Source organism: Apostichopus japonicus, chromosome 3, assembly GCF_037975245.1.
Source record: "Apostichopus japonicus isolate 1M-3 chromosome 3, ASM3797524v1, whole genome shotgun sequence".
Lineage (NCBI taxonomy): Eukaryota > Metazoa > Echinodermata > Holothuroidea > Aspidochirotida > Stichopodidae > Apostichopus > Apostichopus japonicus.
This window is the reverse complement of record NC_092563.1, coordinates 29,637,792-29,661,336: the sequence shown is the minus strand read 5'-3', so window position 1 is coordinate 29,661,336 and position 23,545 is coordinate 29,637,792. Positions and strand designations below refer to the sequence as shown.

The 23,545-nt window shown below is 37.0% G+C and overlaps 1 long non-coding RNA gene and 1 pseudogene across 1 annotated transcript; one reads left to right on the top strand and one right to left on the bottom strand.

Annotated features, from left to right (window-relative positions):
* Positions 1-4,359: 4,359 nt before the first annotated feature.
* LOC139964503 (lon protease homolog 2, peroxisomal-like) lies at positions 4,360-15,589 on the bottom strand (annotated as a pseudogene).
* Positions 15,590-17,909: 2,320 nt separating this feature from the next.
* Positions 17,910-19,854, top strand: LOC139965813 (uncharacterized). The gene is made up of 3 exons (XR_011792388.1): positions 17,910-18,017; positions 18,777-19,014; positions 19,729-19,854. It is a non-coding gene; the product is annotated as an uncharacterized lncRNA (long non-coding RNA).
* Positions 19,855-23,545: the final 3,691 nt, after the last annotated feature.

Below are 23,545 nucleotides of genomic sequence, written 5' to 3'. Positions count from 1 at the left end.
ATTTAGCCGTGTCTGAATTTTCGAAAATTCCTTGACCAACATTCTTCATCATACTTCCCTCTACTCGTGCAATTTTGATTGGTCTGTTAGGGGTTGAGGGTTTTTTTCTATATACTGGTTGTCCATAGATGAAATTTTGTGCAACATTATGGGTATGTTTTGAAGTGAATTTATTATTCAAATTCTGAACAAATAATGGGCTTAAAACCTTGAAAAGTGGGGCTGACGGGTATTGTGGGGCGTTACGTAGAATTACCTACAAATGCAATGATCCACAGGAGATGCAATGAGGTCGAACATGATGTGTGAATGGTGATAATCTTGAAAAAAGATTATGAATGAAAAAAAAAACAATTAGGAAAAACTTGGTTCTTAGGCAAAAGTGTTCATCTGGTTGGTCATTTTCAAGCCCGAGAAATGCCATTTCCGGTGATCTGGGGGCGCTCCGCTTTGATAGTAATTCGCCTGCATAAAAGCAAATGTCCCCCCCCCCCCCAATGTTTGAAACAGATCGCTGCCCCTGCAACTGGGTAATATGTATGATATGGCAGATCGTTGCCAAGAAACAATCAGGTAATGTGTTTGAGGGCAGATCGTTGCCAAGCAACAATCAGGTAATGACAGGGCAATGTAACTATGATTCAGACTACTTACTGGACTGTCCACAAAGTAGAAACCAATGGTTTGATATTGGACCGGACATTGGTTGTGCTTTCTCTGTTTTTTTATTTTCTCCAAAGTTACACAAGATACCTCATTTATGTAAAACCTTTAACAACTGGGCAATGCTGTACGTAACTTATCACACGGTGTTTGTTAATGAGACTAGGGGTTTATGCTGGCAGTGATTGTTGAACAGTTACAGTGGTAGTGGTGATAGTGTAAAGACTGCCAATCTATTACTAATTATGTATTCACAAGGATTGCAGTGATGACATGCAAAACCTCATGTGATCGTGCATTAGTTACTTTATTAAGGGCATTGAAGACTGGCCCCAAATGGCGTGCGGCCATCTGAAAAGGTTTACTTTCTGTTGCATGCAAGTGACGTTTTGTTCGTGTCGCTACAAAATGCAGACAGTAATGAAACGTGATACCTTGATTGTTATCTTTAGCTGGACCTGAGATGTCCATCGCTGTATCGTTTGTATACCGTACTGTGGGTATTGACCGCAGCTGTATGTACTGACTGTACAATAGTGTATAATTACCAACGGTAACAAGCTGTGTGTGTATGTTCTGGGATCGATGGTGGTGTTTAACACTTCTGTTACACCTCATTCGAAACTAGGTCAAATTACCGATATTAGACGTTTCTTTTTGCGAGAGTCTTCACACCCTTTAAGTAAATAGGATGATAGTAGGATGGCAGTGTAATAATAACATTGACCGGGCGACAATTATAGTGATATAAGTGAAAAAGCACTTTATATTCACAGTGATAGTGTAAAGACATAAGGGTAGCATACTCCATATAATTCTCCCATTGACTTACACAATAAAAAGTCAAAGTAATATGGTCTCTTGTAAGTCCTAGTAGAAGTTCTCACTAGTTAAACCCAACTCATTACAACCCATAGCTGACATGTTGGCCATTCATAGTACTTTTACTTTCTGTTCTACTCTTCGGAGGGCTAAAGTGGTCTAAAATTGTCTCTCAACTCTGTCATCTAAGCTATAAAATGCCAGATTTTTTGGGATTACATATCAGAACTAATGTTCTCCTGTTGCTTTTCGGCACTTTTCCTGAGATAGGAGAATACTCAGAACTGTGTAAGAATTATCAGGACTGGGTTGTAGTACTGTGTGACTGTCTTGTTAACAGTTAGTGATATTAAGCAGATTATGCTTAGACACAACCCGGTTGTTACTGTGTAGCACGTATCAACGTATCTGTGAATCAGTACAAGGAAATATTTAGCAAACAGTTTTAGCGGTGCAGAAAAGAATTTCTTAAGAGTAGGGAATCATCAAGTTATGATAAATAAGAATCCCTCAATACTAACATTTCATGATTTAATTTTTTTGGCTGCCATGGGTATTTTAATCAAAGACAAAAGAAGTTTCCTTACCAATATCCAAATCATTTACTTTTTAACTGTGTTGTTTATAGGATGTATAGAGTATTGAATGCTCATGAAATTGTATTTGTGTTTTTGTTTTAAATGAAGGTTCATTCAAATGTGGTCAGAATCGGACAGGGAACACACTGTTCAACTTGCAATGAAATTTAATGGTTGAATTTTGTTCACATTTGAAGACTTTCAATTGTGATGTTTGGACATTTCTTGGTTTACTGATGGTTTAAGGTATGTTTTTGACAGTCTGTAGCCCCCTCTGTGACAAGCTGTGAATTAATCCCCAGTGTGATTTTGTGACATGCAGGCAGCCTGCTATTCAGATCATATACTAGACAGACAATAAGAATGTGCCTGTTTGACAGACTGTGCCTTTCTGTGACAAACTAGCAATATCATTTGGTATAATCCTGTCTGACAGTCACAGCACTGCTATTTTACAGTTAGACTGTCTCTATGTGACAGTCAGTGTTAGTCAGACTATGTGTGACAGTCACAAAGAGCTGCTGTTTGTCATTCAGACTGCCTCTATGTGACAGTCAGTGTTAGTCAGACTATGTGTGACAGTCACAGTGCTGCTATTTGTCAGTTAGACTGCCTCTATGTGACATTCAGTGTTAGTCAGACTATGTGTGACAGTCACAGTGCTGCTATTTGTCAGTCAGACTGCCTCTATGTGACAGTCAGTGCTAGTCAGACTAAGTGTGACAGTCACATTGCTGCTATTTGTCAGTTAGACTGTCTCTATGTGACAGTCAGTGTAATAGCTCTGAATGACAGATAAATCCATGCATGAGACAATCAGGCCCAGCCCCTATTTGACCATGAAACTGTGCCCCTCTGTGACACACTGTCAATGTTATTTGGAATATGCCTGTGTGACAGTTAGACTGCTGCTGCTGTCAGATTGATCCTATGTGATAGTGCTTAACAGCTAGACTTTGTCATAGTGTGACAGGTGGAAATATAAGCTGTGTGTGGTAGATCTGTCCCTGTGTGAGACTGGCTGTTGGGGCTGCCTACATGACAATGTGGGTTTGACCATGACTGCACCTGTGTGACAGGTGGTGCCTAGGTGACAGTTGGAATGACTGCCCTGTGTGACAGACAATACAAGTTAATCACAAAGATTGGACATAAATTTATTGTTATTTGAATTAGATTGATTGTGCAATCTTCAGTATTGTCCGAGTGCAGGGAAATCATTCAAATTTACATGTATATTTATTAAGCTTTCCCAATGTCATCTTGAAAACACACTCAGTATTAAGGTACGTGTGTTTTGCTTCACCATAAAATTGGAGAAAGTTTGCCTAATAAACGTTCCAGACTGATAGTATTGTATCTTGTAGAAAAAGAAAGTATTGATTTTATAAGGAGCAATAAATAATCTTGAATTTTTGTTGTATCTCAACTGTTCCATTTTTTTCTCTTGTGAGGGGAAGGGAGATGGTAAAAACTTCTGCTTAAACACTTCTTCCTCACGTTGACATGCAGCAGTTGTGTCCACAGGAGTTCATTGAAAGGTGGGGGTCGGGGGAGGAACAAATTCAAATTTCCCTCAACTGATTAGGAAAGAGTATTATAGAAGTGCCAGAGGCAACCAAGGATTTTTATTTATGTGAATTGGTTCAGTTTTATTTATGTGAATTGGTTCAGTGTTACAGTTCTGCTAGAAATCTTTGATCAGGTTCTATATATCTAGCGAAAGAAAAGTCTCACAGAATCTACGAATGATGGAAAAAGCCTAAGATTTTATATAGATAACATGCTTTTGAAAATTTAGGTCCAAGACGTTTCAATGCTCTTCCTCCACATGTTCTTTCAAGTCAATCTCATAAAGTTTATTAAGTGTCACTTCAAACACATTTATACAAAGCTGCTTTTCAGCTCGAATTTTTGTAAGTTTTTATTTTTATTTTTAAAGTTTAAGTGGTGTATAGTTTTGTTATAGTACCTGTGAACATTGTAATGATGGGTATTGTGTTTTATAAATATTGTTTTACTACTTTATTTTATCATTTATAAAGTAGAGTGTGTAACACGTGAGAACATTGAAGACTGCTCTGGGGTTCTCCCTAAGAAAACAAAACTTGAGCAACTTTAAGTAAACCAAAAACAAGTAACCATTGGTTTGTTCACCTTGTGTAGTAGCTGGAAAAAGGGGTAGATAAGGGGGCAAACTGTGAGACTCAAGCTTTGGTAACGTTACAATCTTCCACATATTTCATTTCCTAGAAGAGAAACAATTCACATCTAAGATAAAACCAAGAAGACAAAATCAAAATAACAAAGAAGTAGTTTTAATTGTTCATAGAAGCATCTTTGAATTACAAGAATTAAAAAAAGAATTCTCTTATACACAAAAATCAACAGGAAATCACGGCAGAAAGAGACTGGTTCTTGATAAATCAAACATTTCTTTTAGCTCTTTAAGGAGTAAGAGCTCAAAAGATTTCAACATGGCAGAAGAAAACCTGCCGGGAGTAAAAGCTTCATACATCAATGAATACTTATTTTTGTTTGTGAGATTCAAAGTAGCATTAACAAGCAATAAATGCAAGGTTGTAGTTGGGGGGAGGGGAGTTGGAAGGGGTTCAAGATGATTTAGAGTCAAGCACTTCATTTACCTTTTGTCTTGTCGCGTCCAATCACATCCATCACTTTACCCATTTGACTAACCTTGCACCCTTCCGTTTAAAGGCTAAAAGAAAACTGCCCCTTTCTTCCTTGAACCGTGTGAAATATTGTCCACTTAAATTGCATAGAAACTTGGTAAGATGAAATCAGATGGAATTTTGTACATCATAACTTGGTCCTGTTCAAGGACAATTTCATTGCACTTTTCCCAATTCGAGGCAGCGTTGCCTTCTGTTTTAATCTGAGACATCAAATACACAATTATAATTTCATTGAAACAAAAAATAGAAGCTATCTTAGGATAAAATGCTTAATAAAATACATAAGAGACATGGTGGTGAATTAATTGAAAAGTCTGATGGATTGTCAGTGGTCTGCTATGACTCATATCTGGTCCGACAATCAAACCTTATGCTTTTGAAACTAATCCTTCAAACAAAGGGTCCCAATTTATCATTTACTTTACCCTTACTCAAGAACCAGGGTCAGATATTACCCAATCAAAGTAAACATTTCCTCTCAATCATATCATAGTTGAGTGTTGGGTGGCCTCCAACCCTCATTAAAGTGTGGGCGGGGGTTGCAACTTGTAGACGAAAATTGTCAATTTGCTGTTAAAAGTTTGTTTACATTCAAGGCATAGGCTAAATGACTTACACATTTTCAGGAGATGCTTCATACAAATCACCTTTTACTGCAAAGAATTACTAAAATTAACCCTTACCACGTTAATTGAACTTTTAACTGAAGTTACATTTAATGAAGCACCTAAAATGGCATTGCTTGTCATTCAGATATGTAGTTGGACCCCAATGAAAAAGCAAACTGACTAATTATGCAAAACGAAGAGAACAGCAGAATGAAAATTACATCAGCATAACATTCCACCCTGTGTCCATAGCAACCACAAAATATGCTTAACAACCATGCCTTGCATTATTCCAAAGAAATGAAAATCTACATAGCAATTAACATTTACATATTTATTGGGTCCTTAGCTTAAGAAAGAAAACTCGGTAGGCAATTTGGAGATCCGTTGGTTTAATGCGCTCAACTTCGACAGCGTAGGGATTAACTGAAGAGAGTAAAAAATGAAGCAAAAGACATAGAAAATAAATTGCTACTAATATCTCCATACACTACCCCTTTAACTCTTGAGGACTTCCAAACTCACTACCCCTTTAACTCTAGAGGACTTCCAAACTCCCAAGAAACTGCATATACATAATATAAACCACATAACAACATCCCTGAAAAATATGCATTGTGAAATAGATCACCTTTGATATAAACCCTAGCCAAGTCTAAACTACAAACTTGATAAACCTCCAATTTCCCCACTGAATACCACAGTACTGAAAAAACACATTCACCCAAGCTTGCCCAGGGAAGCTAAACTAAACGAGAATCTTAAAATAAACCCAAGCCCAATAAAAGTACGTATACCCCCCTGCAACAAACGATTGCGAAATATCATCTCACCGAAACAATTTCCCCACCTCCACGTAAGAACCGAAACGTAAGAACCTGACGTATTGTAGTTCACAATCGTAAACTGGAAAAACAAAATACAATTATGAATAAAAACACTGTAACATACACAATGTCAATCTCTAACAATAAACCTTGACACATCTTACAAAAACATAAAACTGCACTGCGACCAAGTAATAAGGAACAATGATAAGTAAGTCCTAACGTTACACTTTGACTACAACAAGACATATAAGCATTTAATATATAAAGTATAGGAATACACTGTCGTTACTATCTCAATGAAGAAAGAGAAAAGTCACATGTACCAAAATGAAACCTAGCAACCTTACAGGAAAACCATATCCCAAGAAAGCTGTCAAAAGACAATAAAATAAACAAAGGAAACTATTTACCCACCTAAACCTTTAAATTGTATAACCAAGCTGCCGAAACACCATCTAAAAACCAGCAACAGCCCAAACAAGATGGCTGAAGTAAATCGAAGTTTCACTCACTAAAAACGAGGGCGCTATAAACAAATTGAAGGAGTAAAGACTAAACTAGAAATCAAATTTGGTCACAACAATATTATTTCCTCTTTATAAAGCAATGTCTTGTGTTCATGTTAGGAAAATGATTCATACACTGCGATACTAAAATACATTAATTTGACTTATCAAATTTCACATTAAATAAAGTAAGAAAGCTGAAAATATTGAAAAATGATGGCTTAATTTTGCATGTGATTTTAAGCTGTTAGCAGCAGTGTTTGGGCAACAATTATTAGAATTCTATGAGACATGTGTTAGAATTGTATTGGATCACTGATTTACCACAAATTATTGTTCATCTTGGTTAAAAGAAAGATGAGGGGTATCTTGGTTTGATCAATTACAATCTCACTTTTCAGTTAAAAACTGGAAATCACTAGCGATTCCATACAATGAATTGTTTCGCAGCAAATTTCTCTTTCTGATGATAGCAGAAGGAAGGGAAAGCAATTTCCTGTTTTTTCTCTTGTTTTTGTTTCGTTTTCCCCCCTATCTTCATGTATTTCTTTAATTTTCATTAAATTGCTTCTTACACTCAAACATCTTTGGAGTTCCTTCCTGTATTTGTCATTAACATCTATCAATTTGGTTTCATCTGTTTACATCTGTTTCACATTCACAAACTGGCAATCCCATCTTTGTAATCCAACCACATGTACATCCTCCAGACGATTGATATTGCTAAAACAACTCAAATCTTGATTCATACAGTGGTGTCAATATGTAATAATACAGTCATTTGATTATTTCACAGTGTAGTCACTATGTAATATTACAGTGATCTGACTACTTCACAGTGGAGTCACTATGTAATATTACAGTGATCTGACTACTTCACAGTGGAGTCATTATGTAATATTACAGTGATCTGATTACCTCACATTGGAGTCACTATGTAATATTACAGCGATCTGATCATATGTAGTAAATGATCACAGACTACTTTCACAGTGGTGTCACAATGTTACATACAATATTATTGTTATATAGAGTTATTCTCAACATGGTGTCACTATGCTGTGAAGTATATGAAAGAAACATTTCTTCATACGATCAAATCACTTGGATTAATCCTTGAACAACTTGTCCACTTTCATTGTTGTATTGGTAATCAATAATGTAATATCTCATAGAGTGGATATAACTTGCAGCCAGCAACACCAAGCAGCATTAAATTATGACTACATTGCAATAGTAGTGGATATAAATTGGAGCCAAGCAACACAAAGCAGCATTAGATAACCACTACATTGCAATCAAACTCAAAATCAAACTCAATAGTAGTGCATATCATTAACATTCACCATAGTAACATATAACAATTGCATCACTGGTCATCGATTTATTCTTCTGTTACTGGCTTGAAAGTACTGACTTCATTTTCTGATTGTTGTTGTATTTAACTGTTTTTATCTACAATTTACTCGGAATGACATCTTCTGACACAACCATTCTCTTGAGATGGGGAAACCCTCCTTCAAATGCTGCATCCAGAACATCCTCCAACGTTCTGGCAAAGACGAAGGTCATCTGTGAGAGGACATTCTTTGGTACTTCTTCCAAATCCGTCTCGTTTCTTTTTGGTAGAATAATCCGATAGATTCCTGCACGATGGGCTGCTAGGACCTTTTCCTTAATACCGCCCAGCGCCAACCTGCATTCAAAAGATACAAAAATAGAACTGCTTGTCATACATCAGCATCCACAATGAAAGAAAGACATAAAACACTGATTCAGACCATAAGTCTCATTTCATGTAAGCAATTCCTTGTCAATGTGAAACATTTTACCATCAGCACACTGCTTGACTGGACTAACATAACTGAAATTGGCTTAAATCTTAAGCTGCTCTGTATGTTCACAGAATATGTTTATTTTGTTTAGAGAAAGCTATAAACAAACAAATAACATCCAACTGTGATGTTCTTGGGTAGAAATACTTTGGGTTGATAGTGTTTCTGATGATTTGGGTCAGACATTATCGACAGCAGTAAAACCAGCTCCTTGTTTGCTCAACTCTACATGAAGTGAAGTTTACAACTTACGGCTGACACCATCCCTCTAAGGGTGATCTCACCAGTCATGGCTGTATCACAACGCACACAACGATCACTGTGGGATAATAACAAAATATGGGCAAAGATGAAGACTATAATATTGCTCCTGCATGGCAACCACCAGACCATTCACTTCTTTTATACTTCAGTACTATAGTACATTAAATCCTTCAAATTCCAACTGGAGAACATCAGACAATTATACATGCCATGCAATATTGTCACCTGTCATAACACATATTAATATTTAAAATATAGCAACAGACAATTATACATGCCAAATTTGTTTTCAGATTTCACAGTTAATTATATGGTTTCTATAACCACTGCTATCACATGGTAGCCAAAATGCATAAAATTAGCCACAAAAGAAAAAGCAGACGAATAAGCCTATATCTCAAGCACTTGCACAATACTTATTTGTTCGGTGTATACTTTAGACAGTCGATAAAACCTTGTCAATGTGTGCCTTGAGGTATATTTTAAACTCACCAAACAGCTTGAAAATGTCAAAAGTTTCATTCTTCAGCGTTCTATCTGACACAGATTAAGTTTAACTGGCCAATAAAGGTGATGGCACTACTGGTGTTATATTGTACATGTAGTTACCTGAAGAGGGACACAAGTACACAGGTAATGGTTACCCAGCTGATGGTCCATCCTTCCCCACTGCTCCTGCTGGAAAATGGATGTGGACATCAGTCTTTCTCAGTAGATCTTCCTGTGTTTTCTGGTCTAGACCGCACTGATGAAGGAATAAAAGAGAAAAGACAAGTTTGTACCGAAAATTTCAAACAAGTCACAAAGATTGAAAAAAAAATCTCTGAAATAACCAGTTGTTGAATGGCATGTACTTTAAGTGACTATTTGTATAATCTGGCAGACATTTTAAGAAAATATTCTTTCAGTTGATGTCTGAGAATTTTAATTATTCAAGTTTGAATATTATACGTGAGTTATCCTGCTGGCTGCAACATTAAATGATCTTTGTGTTTAAAAGCCCATACCTTAAACAGCTTTGAACTGACCTCTTGTAAGACTTAATGCAATGAAATCAAATTCACTGAAGTTTGAATATTTCTCCTGATTAAATACATGAAATGGACAATCTGTCAAGTAGCCTGTTAACATGTTGCTACAGTAAAACCTGATAATTTGGTGGATATCTGTCATTCAATTTCTGACTTCAACTTGTCGGTGACTATGTGTTCTGGTTTATATCTAGTTGTCATTGGCATGAGTAACTACAAAGTCAAGGTTAATAAGTTAAGTGTTGTCTAACAATCGTAGCATACCTCGGCGGCATGACTTCGAACCCAGGTGAGGGCCAGTTGGTCAGATTCCTTCATGACGTCACCTAGCTGACCGGTCAGTGTGAGTTCCCTGTCGCCCCCCATCTTGGCAGCTTCAACAAACATGATCTCCCCACCCATAGTAGTCCAGGCCAGCCCTATCATAGAGTAAATGAAAAGAAAAAATGAATGAAAATATAGAAAGAATTGGCCAGAAAAAGAAAAAAATATTGAAGGTTTTCAGTGACAAATATTTATATATGTGACTTGAAAGTTTGATTGATATAGTTCAACTCAACTTGAAGGGAATATAAATATCTTTTCTCTATCACCTCTGTACACAAAATACACAAAATGAAACTTTCAATACATGGCAATTGTAATAAGTAGCTAAAAGTTTTAGTGTTTCAAAGCATGGCTCGAGAACCCTTATCAAGTGTATCTCTTGTGGAACCTTTAGATGTGATAGTCTACTTCACAACAGCACCACGAACAACACCCACAAAATTGAAAAAAAAAATGATACTAATTAGTGGGAACCAAGTTAACCTTCCCAAATATTGGCACATTTAATTGGACCACCCCTATTGTCTCCTCTTTCTAAATTTGAAAGAACGTGAAAATTTCTTTGCTCTTTCAATTTTATACATAATTTGCATATAATTACGTTTATACATATGCATACATAATTGTAGAGTGGGTCTCCTTTTTCAAAGAGTATAACGTTATCATATCTTCAACTCACCTATTGCTACTCCCGGCTGTGACAACCTCTCATACTTTTCCCTCTCATAGATGGCAGGCTGAAAAGTTTAAAAATGCAAAACATCTACATTATATATATGTATATGGTTTTGTAGGTTACTTTCATTTGAATAAATATGTGATATTTTTGCCCCTTTCTATTGGGTTTATCCTGTAATGCATTGTAACAATCAGACATGCTCAACAATTAATACTCTAAGTGTTCTAAAAGCTATAGGTGATTGTATAGGAGCAGGAGGGTGGAAAGAGTGAGAGGTAAGGGGTGGGGGGGGGGGGGTGGGGAGGGAGGGAGGGAGGGAAGATAACATATACTTCACATGATTCACTGACTTACACAAGAGAAGGAAGAAAACAGAGCAGCACATACTAATATATGTAAAATACATATCCAGGCATGGATAAAATTGCTTAAAATGTGGGCTTTATGATTTTTTTCATTCATTTATTCATTCCAGTATAAATCTAAAATCTGATGACTCACCCCAAGTATATCCCTGATGGCAAGTTTATCAATCACAATAGGCATCTCAGGTGTCATTTCAATTAAGGCATCTTCAGTTGGTTGTTGAGGTGGTGCAACTTCTCTCTTCTCCTCTTCCTCCTCAGATGGTGAGGCTATACTCACATGTGACCAAGCAGGGGGTGGGGGGAATGATTACACAACAAGCTTTCTTCTTCGTCTCTATCATTTAATACTATCCTGGTGTTAACCGAACTGAAACCTTTAAACAAATGAAAAGAAAGAACAATACATAAAAACAAGCTCACTTAACAAGATAAAACAGAGCTTTTGACAAAATGACTCCTATTTACAATGCTATGAATCAACACATATACGTACAGCAAATCTTATAAAGATCTTGGCAGTGATGATTACATACAGTCTGACTTTATTAAACAGCTGATGGTATAAAGGCAATTGTACGCAGGAAAACATGTGAACGGGTATCCGCAAATGGGGCTTCCCTCCTTATTTCCAATATGCATGAGTTTTAATACGTTCCCTTTAAAAGATTCCACAAATGGTGGGTAATACCCCTTTAAATACTGAACAATTAATAAACATGGTGTTTCCTGACTCTATGCTGTTTACATTGACAACTATTAAGTAATGTTGAAAACTGGGGTGTCCCTTTAAATAATCAACAAGTCTATGACTTCAATTCTCATAGCATCTGAACATTAAATACAGTACGACTTAAAACAATTCTTTAGGATCCTAGATAAGGAATAAAGCATGCTACCTAAAGGACCATTTCGCAATCAAAAACCCTAATGTTCACCATGCCATCAGGCCATAAATGGATAAACTAAATGAAGCACTTGAGATAAGTCTGACCCCAAAGTATATCACTCTATGCCTGTATATACAGCACCCATAGGAAAACCAATAACACCATGAATAATAAACAACCATGCTTCATAATCTAAGAAGAGTCTAGATACATGAACAAACAATGAAATTACATACTCAATACTCCAAAAATACCCTGACTGTCACAGACAGTCATTTCATGGTTCTCAACGCACATACCAATTACCGGAGATTAATGCATACAAAGCATTCCCCTCATGCTAGACCTAGCTATATGAAAACAATGGTATATGTACAATGTGACTTGTTAGTCAAGAACAAATAAAATAACAGTAACTTACCCCTCTCCAAAGCACAACCAATTCTCTCTCTACAAGGTCATCACAGGCACTGGTATATTCTTTATTTGCTATAAAACAATACTACTGCCAGTAACCATTGGCAAAAGCCATGAATCTTGAGGATTGACTGGATTTCATATGTTGGTTTTAGTTTCTTTTGTTTAGTTAGAATGAGATGATCATAAGGCTAAAATAAGGGCTCACTTCATAAATTGCAAATAGAAAAGAGGTGGTTAAGAAATATGCTATATGCAGGTACCTCAAGTACCTATGTCACACACATATTTGACAAGACTGGTGTTCTGCTACCTTGACTGCGACTGCTCGACAGACCGATCCAAGCTTTCTCTCCAGAGCACGAACTCCAGATTCACGGGTGTACCTTGCAACTTCGGAGAGAGAAAGCATAACAAAGAAGACAAAACATGATAAGCTGTTAGATAAGGAACGAGCATCATGTATAAACAAACTTGAATTCCTAAAGGATCGATCGATAATCTGTCTCACCTCAATAAGCAAAAGTATATTTCATATGCTTTTGTTTTGAAGTATTTATAAGCCCTTTATACTGCCAGGAGAAAATAGAGCTAATTGGAAATAAGGTAATTATGACTTTGGCATACTGCAATTGCTAGTAGCATGAAGTAATATTGAATGGTTACATGTATCCAAGTAACATCAATGGACATTCAGTACCAGATCAGTAATATTGATTGCAAAACAAAAGTAGCATCACTGTTCCAACTAGATCTCTCCAGTTGAGACTTTCATGTCTTCCGTCAAAATCAAGAAATCAATAAAGTTGGATCAGAAAACGACACATTGACAGCAGATAACAGACACCACACGTGCACACGTAATTCAAACATGATCTAAAATTCCAATCCTGAAGTACGATACTCTATTTTAATCTCTGATACTCACTGATGAGTTTAATCCCGTCCTCGGTAAACTGGAGCTGTTCTTCCGTTAAACCGTGTTCCTTGAGTTGTTTGCTGACCAGATGACGCAATGCAATCTCTGCTTTCTCCTCTTGAGTGTAACCAGGGACGTACGTGAATGATCTCCATCCTGTCCAGCAGGGCTGTAGGAATCGTGGCAGCACTGTTAGCTGTTGCTATAAAGAGGACTTGTGACAAGTCGAAAGGCACATTTAGGTAACTATGGTCTGTTTAAGGAAACTTCAGAATATGGTTCTAACAAGTAAATGACAAATATGTAGAAGCTTGAGGGCCTGATGTTTCATGTTAGTAACATCACTCTCCAAATAGCAGAATGATCACATGAACATCTGCGGCTAAGAAGAGCACATTCCACCAAGCTTGGAAACTCTCATGATAGCATTCAGTCAGCCAAGTTGGTTTATTTTTAAACGGTTGAAACAGGTTTAATAGCCACACATACTAGGAAAGCTCCATAGCATCTTACTTGTACCTTATGTTTGGAGCTCATATAGCATCTTACTTGCACCTCATGTTTGGAGCCCATATAGCATCTTACTTGCAGCTCATGTTTGGAGCCCATATAGCATCTTACTTGCAGCTCATGTTTGGAGCTCACTTAGCTCCTTACTTGCACCTCATGTTTGGAGCTCATATAGCATCTTACTTGAACCTCATGTTTGGAGCTCACATAGCATCTTACTTGTACCTCATGTTTGGAGTTGATTCAGTGAACTATTGGATGTTGTTTGTTATTTTTTAAACACTTTAGATGTGAACTCTTGAAGCTGTTCCACATTTTAGCCAGATAAAAGTTCAACATTATGATTTCCCAGATGCAATAGCTTTCATCTACTTAACAGTTACTCCGGTGAAAAGTAGTCTGTATGGCATAAAAGCCATCAAATGGAACTAAACAAGGTCGTATCTATGTTGTACTGAAAGGACAAAGGCCAAGTTTTGCACCAAAGACCATTGGAACCAATATGGCCAACATATTAAAGGGGAACTCTATAATACCAAGTCATCAACAGTGTAATTCGATGACAATGTTGTAAATATTAATGACATCAGTCACCCCTGCCCCAAAACTGAAAAACATGTAGATTTGTGACGTTTCCCTTTAAATGTCAAATTAATAAGTGCCTTGCTACAACTCTGTGTGATGAAAGGATACTGGTCAGTGAAGGTAAAATTTTGTTCAGGGTCCAAAACTTCCAGCAGGGCAGCTGCAGGATCTCCATGAAGTCCTTTACCCTGTAATGGCAAAAGAAAAGAACACCAATAAAATAAATCTCCAACTGATGAAGTTAACTATTGTCTAAAAGATCTGGCAATACCAACTCTATGCCTTGTTCTATTTATTAACCAATTTTAAAAATCCCATACAGAGAAAAATTGCAACTTAATAATAATATTGTAGTGAGAATGTAATGTAATGTAATAAGAAGTAAAGTATGGTTAAAATTGTCTTTAAGAGACTAACAGTTTACAAGATGCAATAACTCATCTTTAGTATAAAAACAATAATATCTACTGAATAAGTTCACCATGTTTGAGTAGTTCTGTTGTTTTTGAACTGAAGGCAAGTACTTCACAGATATGCAAAAAAAAAATAATGAAGTCTGGAACTGCAGTCATATTAAATTCATGTATTAAATGATCACAAATTTTAACAAATAAAATATGTCTGTGACAGTTCCGATGCTCAACTTCACATTTCAATCTTCATGACTTATGTAATGAACTAGCTACTTGAAAATGAGGCAAACAGTCCAACAATGAACTCAATTAAACACACAAGCACAAAGAGAATGAAGGCATTAAGTGATCATGTTGTTTTAATGGAGGCTTTACCAATTTATCAATCTCATCTAGAAGAAAGACAGGGTTGTTCACTCCAGCAGTTCTTAGTCCATTAATGATCCTTCCTGGCATAGAGCCGATGTACGTTCGTCGATGGCCTCGTATATCTGATTGGTCATAGCAGCCACCCAATGAAATCCTGCGATATGAATGAAATTAAACGTAATTCAATCCAGAACAAAAGAGCAAAAGAGAAAGTAAACATTTAAAATGACTTTTAGGGAAGTTTTAATTCCATGCCTATGGTCAATTTCCTACTTGCCTCATCATGATATTAATGCACCATTAACCACCAACATCTACACATTGTCCATCTTAATGTCTACCGTTGTCCTGTTTTATTAACTTTTATCTGTATTTTCCACTTTCTTTAAGCAATGTTCTTCACCCTGTCCATTTGTTTATACAATGTATATCAACATTTCTGAGTTACAGTTTGCTTCCTCAAGATTATACTATAAGAATGACATCAACATATTATGGCCATAAAGAGAAGTTTTGGCTTCTTAAACTTAACTTACTAATTGAACATACATGTATATCTATCTATCTATCTATCTATCTATCTATCTATCTATCTATCTATCTATCTATCTATCTATCTATCTATCTATCTATCTATCTATCTATCTATCTATCTATCTATCTATCTATCTATCTATCTATCTATCTATCTATCTATCTATCTATCTATCTATCTATCTATCTATCTATCTATCTATCTATCTATCTATCTATCTATCTATCTATCTATCTATCTATCTATCTATCTATCTATCTATCTATCTATCTATCTATCTATCTATCTATCTATCTATCTATCTATCTATCTATCTATCTATCTATCTATCTATCTATCTATCTATCTATCTATCTATCTATCTATCTATCTATCTATCTATCTATCTATCTATCTATCTATCTATCTATCTATCTATCTATCTATCTATCTATCTATCTATCTATCTATCTATCTATCTATCTATCTATCTATCTATCTATCTATCTATCTATCTATCTATCTATCTATCTATCTATCTATCTATCTATCTATCTATCTATCTATCTATCTATCTATCTATCTATCTATCTATCTATCTATCTATCTATCTATCTATCTATCTATCTATCTATCTATCTATCTATCTATCTATCTATCTATCTATCTATCTATCTATCTATCTATCTATCTATCTATCTATCTATCTATCTATCTATCTATCTATCTATCTATCTATCTATCTATCTATCTATCTATCTATCTATCTATCTATCTATCTATCTATCTATCTATCTATCTATCTATCTATCTATCTATCTATCTATCTATCTATCTATCTATCTATCTATCTATCTATCTATCTATCTATCTATCTATCTATCTATCTATCTATATATATATTAACATATATATATACACATATATATATATATGAACATCTTTTAAACAACCAGATAAAGGGTTGAATGAGCTAGGAAGTTACGGAATCCTTCGTCTGACTTGAGCTTACTTTAAGTAAGGCGGTTACTTGCATTCTTTTAGTATTCAGCTCTGATAGAAAACTGAATGGAAAAACTTAAAGGTCAAGTGACACGTAACAGATTTCCTTCAAACTTGCACAAATTGAAAAGCTACATATCAAAACCCTATATTCCAAATTTGGAGTTCCACAATTGTTTCTTTGCTGTTTTAATTAAGTTAATAACCAAGCTAATTCAGTAAGATAATGACGTCACGGGGGGAACCGCCAATGTTACCAATACTAAGTATGCCTAATATGTTAACCGAGATCAAAGCCGTAAACAATACGTCACGGACAGTAAACAAAATATCATATGAGAATGGGTGCACAACAGTACAAGAAAGTTTGTGTTCGTCAAACACTGTATACAGCGATAGCTTAGTACCAGTGCACTCAGCCAGCCTTGCTGCCTATAAGTAAAGATTGGCTTGGACCTTCGAGCGAATCTTATGTGTGCAGTACACCCTTCACTAGTTTAAGTTTCGATTCCTATCGCCTATCCGCGCAACTTGGACTTGGAACACCAACAGCTCGCCGTCTACAAGACAATGCCGTTCCTTCTCTATTTGGAGAAAGTATCTTCAAATCTCGAGGAGATATAGAAACAAGTAGACCAGTAGTTGCGAAGCTGGATCGGAAAAGAGTAAGTGTATTTTCTGGCCTAGGCCTACTACAACAAGGACTAACTTGGTATTCTTACTAACTTACAGTAGGAAAATTTTTATAATTTCGTTCAGTTAGTTAGGCCCTAAATTAGGTATGGCGACGATAAAGTTAGGCGTAGGCTAGGGCTATATTAACTTTTATCAGTGGTACATCATGAAAAATCCAGAATAACAAGCATCAGATGTTTACATGTCATTTTGCCCAATATTATAATGTGCTCCCACCTATTTATATACTCAGAGTCATAGCTCATATGTTGCACAGTAAATGACATCCTAATATTTTGCCATTTTTGTTGGTAGGGCTGCAATTTTTGTTACAAGAGAAAACGCTTGTGACAGGTGCTTTCAAACATATCAAACTGCTTTCTTAAATGAACTTTCATAACTTCCTTTCATTTTCTTTCCCAATTTTCACTACTTAAATTAATCAAGAAGCTGTTCCCCAACCAACTGCAGTGAAAATACAACGGCAGGATTCTGCAGAATGTACATCTCCATCTAAAGGTAGCATGATTTTATATACATGTGCTTGATATTACCGAAAAACAGTTGGGAAATGGGGTAGGGGAGGGTGGTGACAGGCATTAAAGATTTAAGTAGTCAGTTTTTAACGGGATACAAGGAATCTCCACCAGTAAACCATCAAGGCATGTATATGGGGGGCAAGCTACCAGACAAAAAGGAGGCAGCAGTATTATGGCTGAAAGGTCCCCATAAATAGGCATTAATAGAGTGATGGATGGGGAGGGGGGTGGGGGAGAAAATGTGGTAGAGAAGTGTAAGCTAGGGTAATACAAGGAAGAATGGAAAACTTTCATACATCTATAGAGTATTCTATAGCAGAAGTGAGTACAGGGGCCAAAATTTTAGAAACAGTACTCGTTGAAAGCAAAATAGCAATTAAAAACTGCACATCGGGCAGGCTGACTAGGGGATAATAAACATTGTATTTTATCCATCATATCCGCCTGCCTGACGAGAGTGGTTGAGGAGGCTATACCTGATGGCTTCACAGGAAAATATAAAGGCTACATCTATAGTTACTGAGAGAAGGGAGATTACATTGTAGTTATACTATATGAAACCAAGCTGAAGTCATTTGCAATGCTCATGGTGTAAGTGCCCATATTTTTGCAGCCACATAAAGCAGGAGGATATGCTCTCCTTCAGAAAAGATAAGTGAACCATCTAGGCATCTGACCCCGGTCCAAGAGCAGCCTACTGTATGTGTGTGGTATAATAAGCGTTTATTCTAATTTTCAGTGAATGTAACACATGTAGAAGTCCAGTGTTCACTGGTCCCCCTACCACCATTGAAGTTGCTGACTGGACCAACAGAGACAAGAACATCATCAAAGCAACCAGGGCCATCTCACAGTGGCGATGATGGTCCGTCTGCTGCTGTGGCATCCACATCGGGATACACCGAAAAACCGCCAGGTAGTCGGGACTACACTCCATCAGTTAACTCATCTGAACGTGACAAAGATGACGCTTCAAGGTAATTTTCAAGATTGATAGTAGATTAGTTTGGAAAATCAATTGGTGCCATAACTTTTTGGAAAGAGGATCATTATTAATTTTGACACCAACACTGTGGGGCAGTCTGGAATGTGTGGTGAGGCCATCAGTCTTTACTTCAATTAGCATATACATACTGTATCTGGTAGAGTTGTCACAGCTGTATGTGAACAAGAAATAAAGGCACAAACAAGAAGTTGGATTTAACAGAGTATATTATATCTTCACTTGGCTGGATATCTGCTACTGAATACAAATGGTGAATGTTGCATCTTATACACTCTTTTACCATGGATTACAAGGGGATGGGACAGGATGTTACTCTGTCCACATGTTTACTTTACTACATAAACAGTGGTTAAGCTACTGAGACAATGACCACACATCCTGCTGAAGATTACATAATCCATAATATTAGGTGCACAAACAGGTGTAGGGTTTTTGTTGTAATCAGTAAAAAAATATATTGGAATTGTTTCAGGCACAAGTTGTCTGGTAAAACCTGACCCATGTATCCACACCAATTGAGGTGTACTCAGCTGTCGCCTTAGTTGGGCATCCAAAGACTTGACTGACAACTGTGCATTATGCCATGACTATTGACCGAAATGGAGTGATTGGAATGCCTCTATCTAAATGGAATGTTTTTATGAACTATTATTATATTATTCTTCATATCTTTATTATTCTACAGATTATGTATGGAAACTTCTTGACTGCTTGCAACAACTTCTGCAGAAGTGGAACTCTGGGAGAGGAGTGTCCTGTTCCTGTCAGAAAAGAGCCCCCACCACTTGCAAGCTCCTATGTTCATCCGAACAATGAGGATGCCATAAAACAACACCGAAGCAGATTCAAAAGCTTTGCTGAAGTACTGTAGTTGATGGCCTCCCAATTTCTAATTTTGTTTCATTGTGGTGGGGAGCAATCGACTCTGTGAATCGTCTGTTCACATGATGTTTTGGCACAGCTGCAGAGCAGTGTTAATTAACAGGTCGCTACCAACCTTTAGGGAAGTTGCTAAAGTCTTACATTAAAGTTTTACTTACATCTGGTTTCCATTGTAACTAACTAAATGATAACATTATATTTAAACAAAAGTTCCAATGACAAATATTCCTCTCTAGAGAGCTTAGACTTCATAAATATAAATTTCATGCTGACTTAATATTTTTATGCAACTTTGGTGTTTCAAACATGTTGCCAATTTTTTGTTTTTCTCAAAAAGAATTGACAGAAATTTGCTGTTCGTTCCCCGCATGGGATAAAATGTGATTTTTTTTATCCCATTTATGATCAAGTAACCTTGATATTCCATGGATTAATGAACTATTTCAGATTGATTCTCATTACACTTTTATTAAAATGAAAGCCTAAGCTCTCCAGATCCCATTGACATAGTGGTTTAGGGTACTGTATTCAAACTAATCTTCTATTTAACCTAGTATATTTGAGATTTCAATCATCCAGATTTTGTTGGCAGGCTACTAGAAGTGACAGCTTTGCTTACAAGAGAGAATACATACAAAAAATTAACTTGAGTTTTTATTATTTATTACTGTTATGTACTTCCCAAACTTGAAAATGTAAAATTTCATTCAAGATTGTAGTTAATACCATGAACCAGAAAAATGTAAGCTGGAATTCCAAAATGTTCACCATTCAGCCACAAAACAGACAGGACTGAACCCTGTTTCTATAAAACTTTGCAGAAATAATACTATGACTTGGCATAAACAGTCCACATTCTCACAGTCTTGATAATTTAAATCCTTCATACTGTTCAGATGGTAAAGCTTCTCTAATCCTCCTTACTGCATAGGATGGGAGAACAACACAAATCTCCTTCCCTAAAAACTGCTAGCTCATCCGTGCAAGTTGTCTGTATGCTGTGTGTCTGTATATCCTGTAAAATAATCATATGAAAACCAGCTATAATAGATGAAGACACACAAAAGCTTGGTAGCCATCTGGGGACGTAAATTTTAAAATAAATTTCATTTCCAGAATTTGCTTGGCCCCTGAATCTGCCTCCCCTAAGGTAAGCCTAGCTATGCCATTTATACAAACTGATCATTGTATCTCGGTGACTAAAATTTGTAAATGGGTCGTGCACAAGCATGGTGGACATTTTTTGTGTGGCATTTGGTTCCATGGCTCAGTGTAAATGACTACTACAGTCAGCATGATAAGGGTTAACCTCAAGGGCATTACACCAGTTTTTTGGACAAAATGACCTAATCAGAATCAGGTTTTGAACATGGTGCACAAATTTTCTTGATCAAATCTATATCTTAATGTTATTCCTTTCACAACGAAACAAAACTAAACTATGAATACACCCTCTGTATTGTTACATCTTTCAACAGCAGGTCAGAGCAATGAATAAAGGTATACAACAAAAATAATGTATTCTATACTTACTCTTGGATCCTGTTTTCCTGTGCACGTCCACCATACTGTTGACGGTACACGTAGTAGGCTGTCTGAAGAAACAATGGGTTCAGGCACACAGCTTCAAAACCTGGGTGTAAGGTGATGCATGCAGCACCATCTTCATCCATCACAGTCCTTACTTTATCTATTTCGCTGCAGCACCTACACTCCCTTGCTGTAGGCATCACAACACACTGGCCACAATGACACCTGTAAACAATACAAACCAGTTCAAATAATAAAGAGCCAATTCAATGACTTCATACCGACCGCAATTAGTGGGGAATACTGTACTAACATGTCAATAGAAAAGGGGCACCTCTGAAGGGCAATCTACCGTTGAAGCTCCTTACAAGTAACATCACTAGCAAGGAGGGGGTAGCCTCTTCTTAGAAGTCTTGCCTCTGTTGGGACAATGCTGCAAAGGAAAATAAAACAGGTTGATGTTGCCTCGTTTCCAACTCTTTCCCACTTCTGAATCCATTCGCTAGATTGAGAAATCTGGTTATGAAATTAGCTCAAGCGGAAATGACGAAAAGCTGGTGTTGTAATGTTACCGACCAGGTAATATGTTGTTCAATGTCCAAATAAAGACAGAAATACTTCTATAAGGAATTACGGAAATGTTTTAAGAGGTTAACACTCGGAAGGCCAGATCGCAAGAGGCCGATCCTTGAACATACAAGGCTATGCACCAAACAGTAATGATGTTGGTGAGCGACATATAAAGTAGCTCTTAAACGTATAGCATAATAATGTCACATCCCTCCTCTTTTGACAAAGAAATTGATTCTTCAATAGAATCGAATACTAAAGTTTCAAAACCACTAACTTTAAAAATGTTTGGGTCATTTGACAAAACTATCAGGTTTCATATACTAGGATGAACTAATGGTACATAATATCAATATGATATATAATAACAAATTAACACAAAACAACAAGTTTCCAGACACATGCCAAACTATAGGTCCAAAATCTCTCTAGCATGAATTGTGCGGCCAGAACCTGTGACATAAGTCTTGTCCTTATTCATGTGCCTGTTATTGTCTGTTAGTCCATTAGTCACGTTCGAGTGAGTTGACATGTCTTGGTTCTATGTCAGGGTTGTCAAACCTACGGCCCGCGGGCCACAGTGCGGCCCGCCGCAAGGTTCCGTCCGGCCCGCCAACCTCATTAATTTACAAATGTACTTTTACCCAGGAATTCTTTCTTGATAAATTTGAGAGATCATTATATCTCAATATGAAGATTGTTTTGATACAGATCAGAAGGCTTGTGAAGTGTCATTTCCTGCAATCTGGGGATCTTTTGGGCGATTTTTTATTTTCTTGCACGCCACGCGTCAACCTACGGTGGCGCTCCGCTTGTAGAGTAACTTCATTTCCCATACCCGCTAACAGACCCCTGGCGGGGCCACTGAAATTTGCCGCTCTGGCACGAAACCCTGGATATGCCACAAGAGCTTGTAGGCTCATGCGGCCCCTCCTTTATTATAATCCTTCGAGGTGGCCCTCCTCATCAAAAGGTTGGACAACCCTGTTCTATGTCCTCGGTTTCTTTGTATGATACTCCTTTTCCCCCGGTTTCCTTGAGATGACGTCGGTTACGCCTTAGCGTATGGCCAGTCTCAGTAAGGACTTCATATGAGCGAGGTTCTTCTGAGCGTTTAATAATGCTGGCTGGTTTCCATAAGCCTGAATTGGGGTCCTTCGCTCGTACTATTTGACCAGAGGTCATTGGTGGTAGTTCTTTTGTACTTCGGTCGAAGTTGGACTTCTGTTGAGTTTGTCGTTCTACCAGCCTTTCATTGATCTTGTCTCGGTCCGGTTGGGTGTTCGGTATCTTGGTCGGTATACTTGATCTGAGCTTCCTATTGAACAAGAGTTCTCCTGGTGATGGTAGATGGTTATCTATAGGAGTTGCACGTATAGCTCAGCATTGCTAAGTGTACATCATATTTTGACTGTCTAGCCTTAGTGATGGTCTGTTTCACTGTCTGCACCTGTCTCTCAATGAACCCATTTGATTGCGGGTAGTGCGGGCTTGATGTGATGTGGTGGAAATTCCATGAT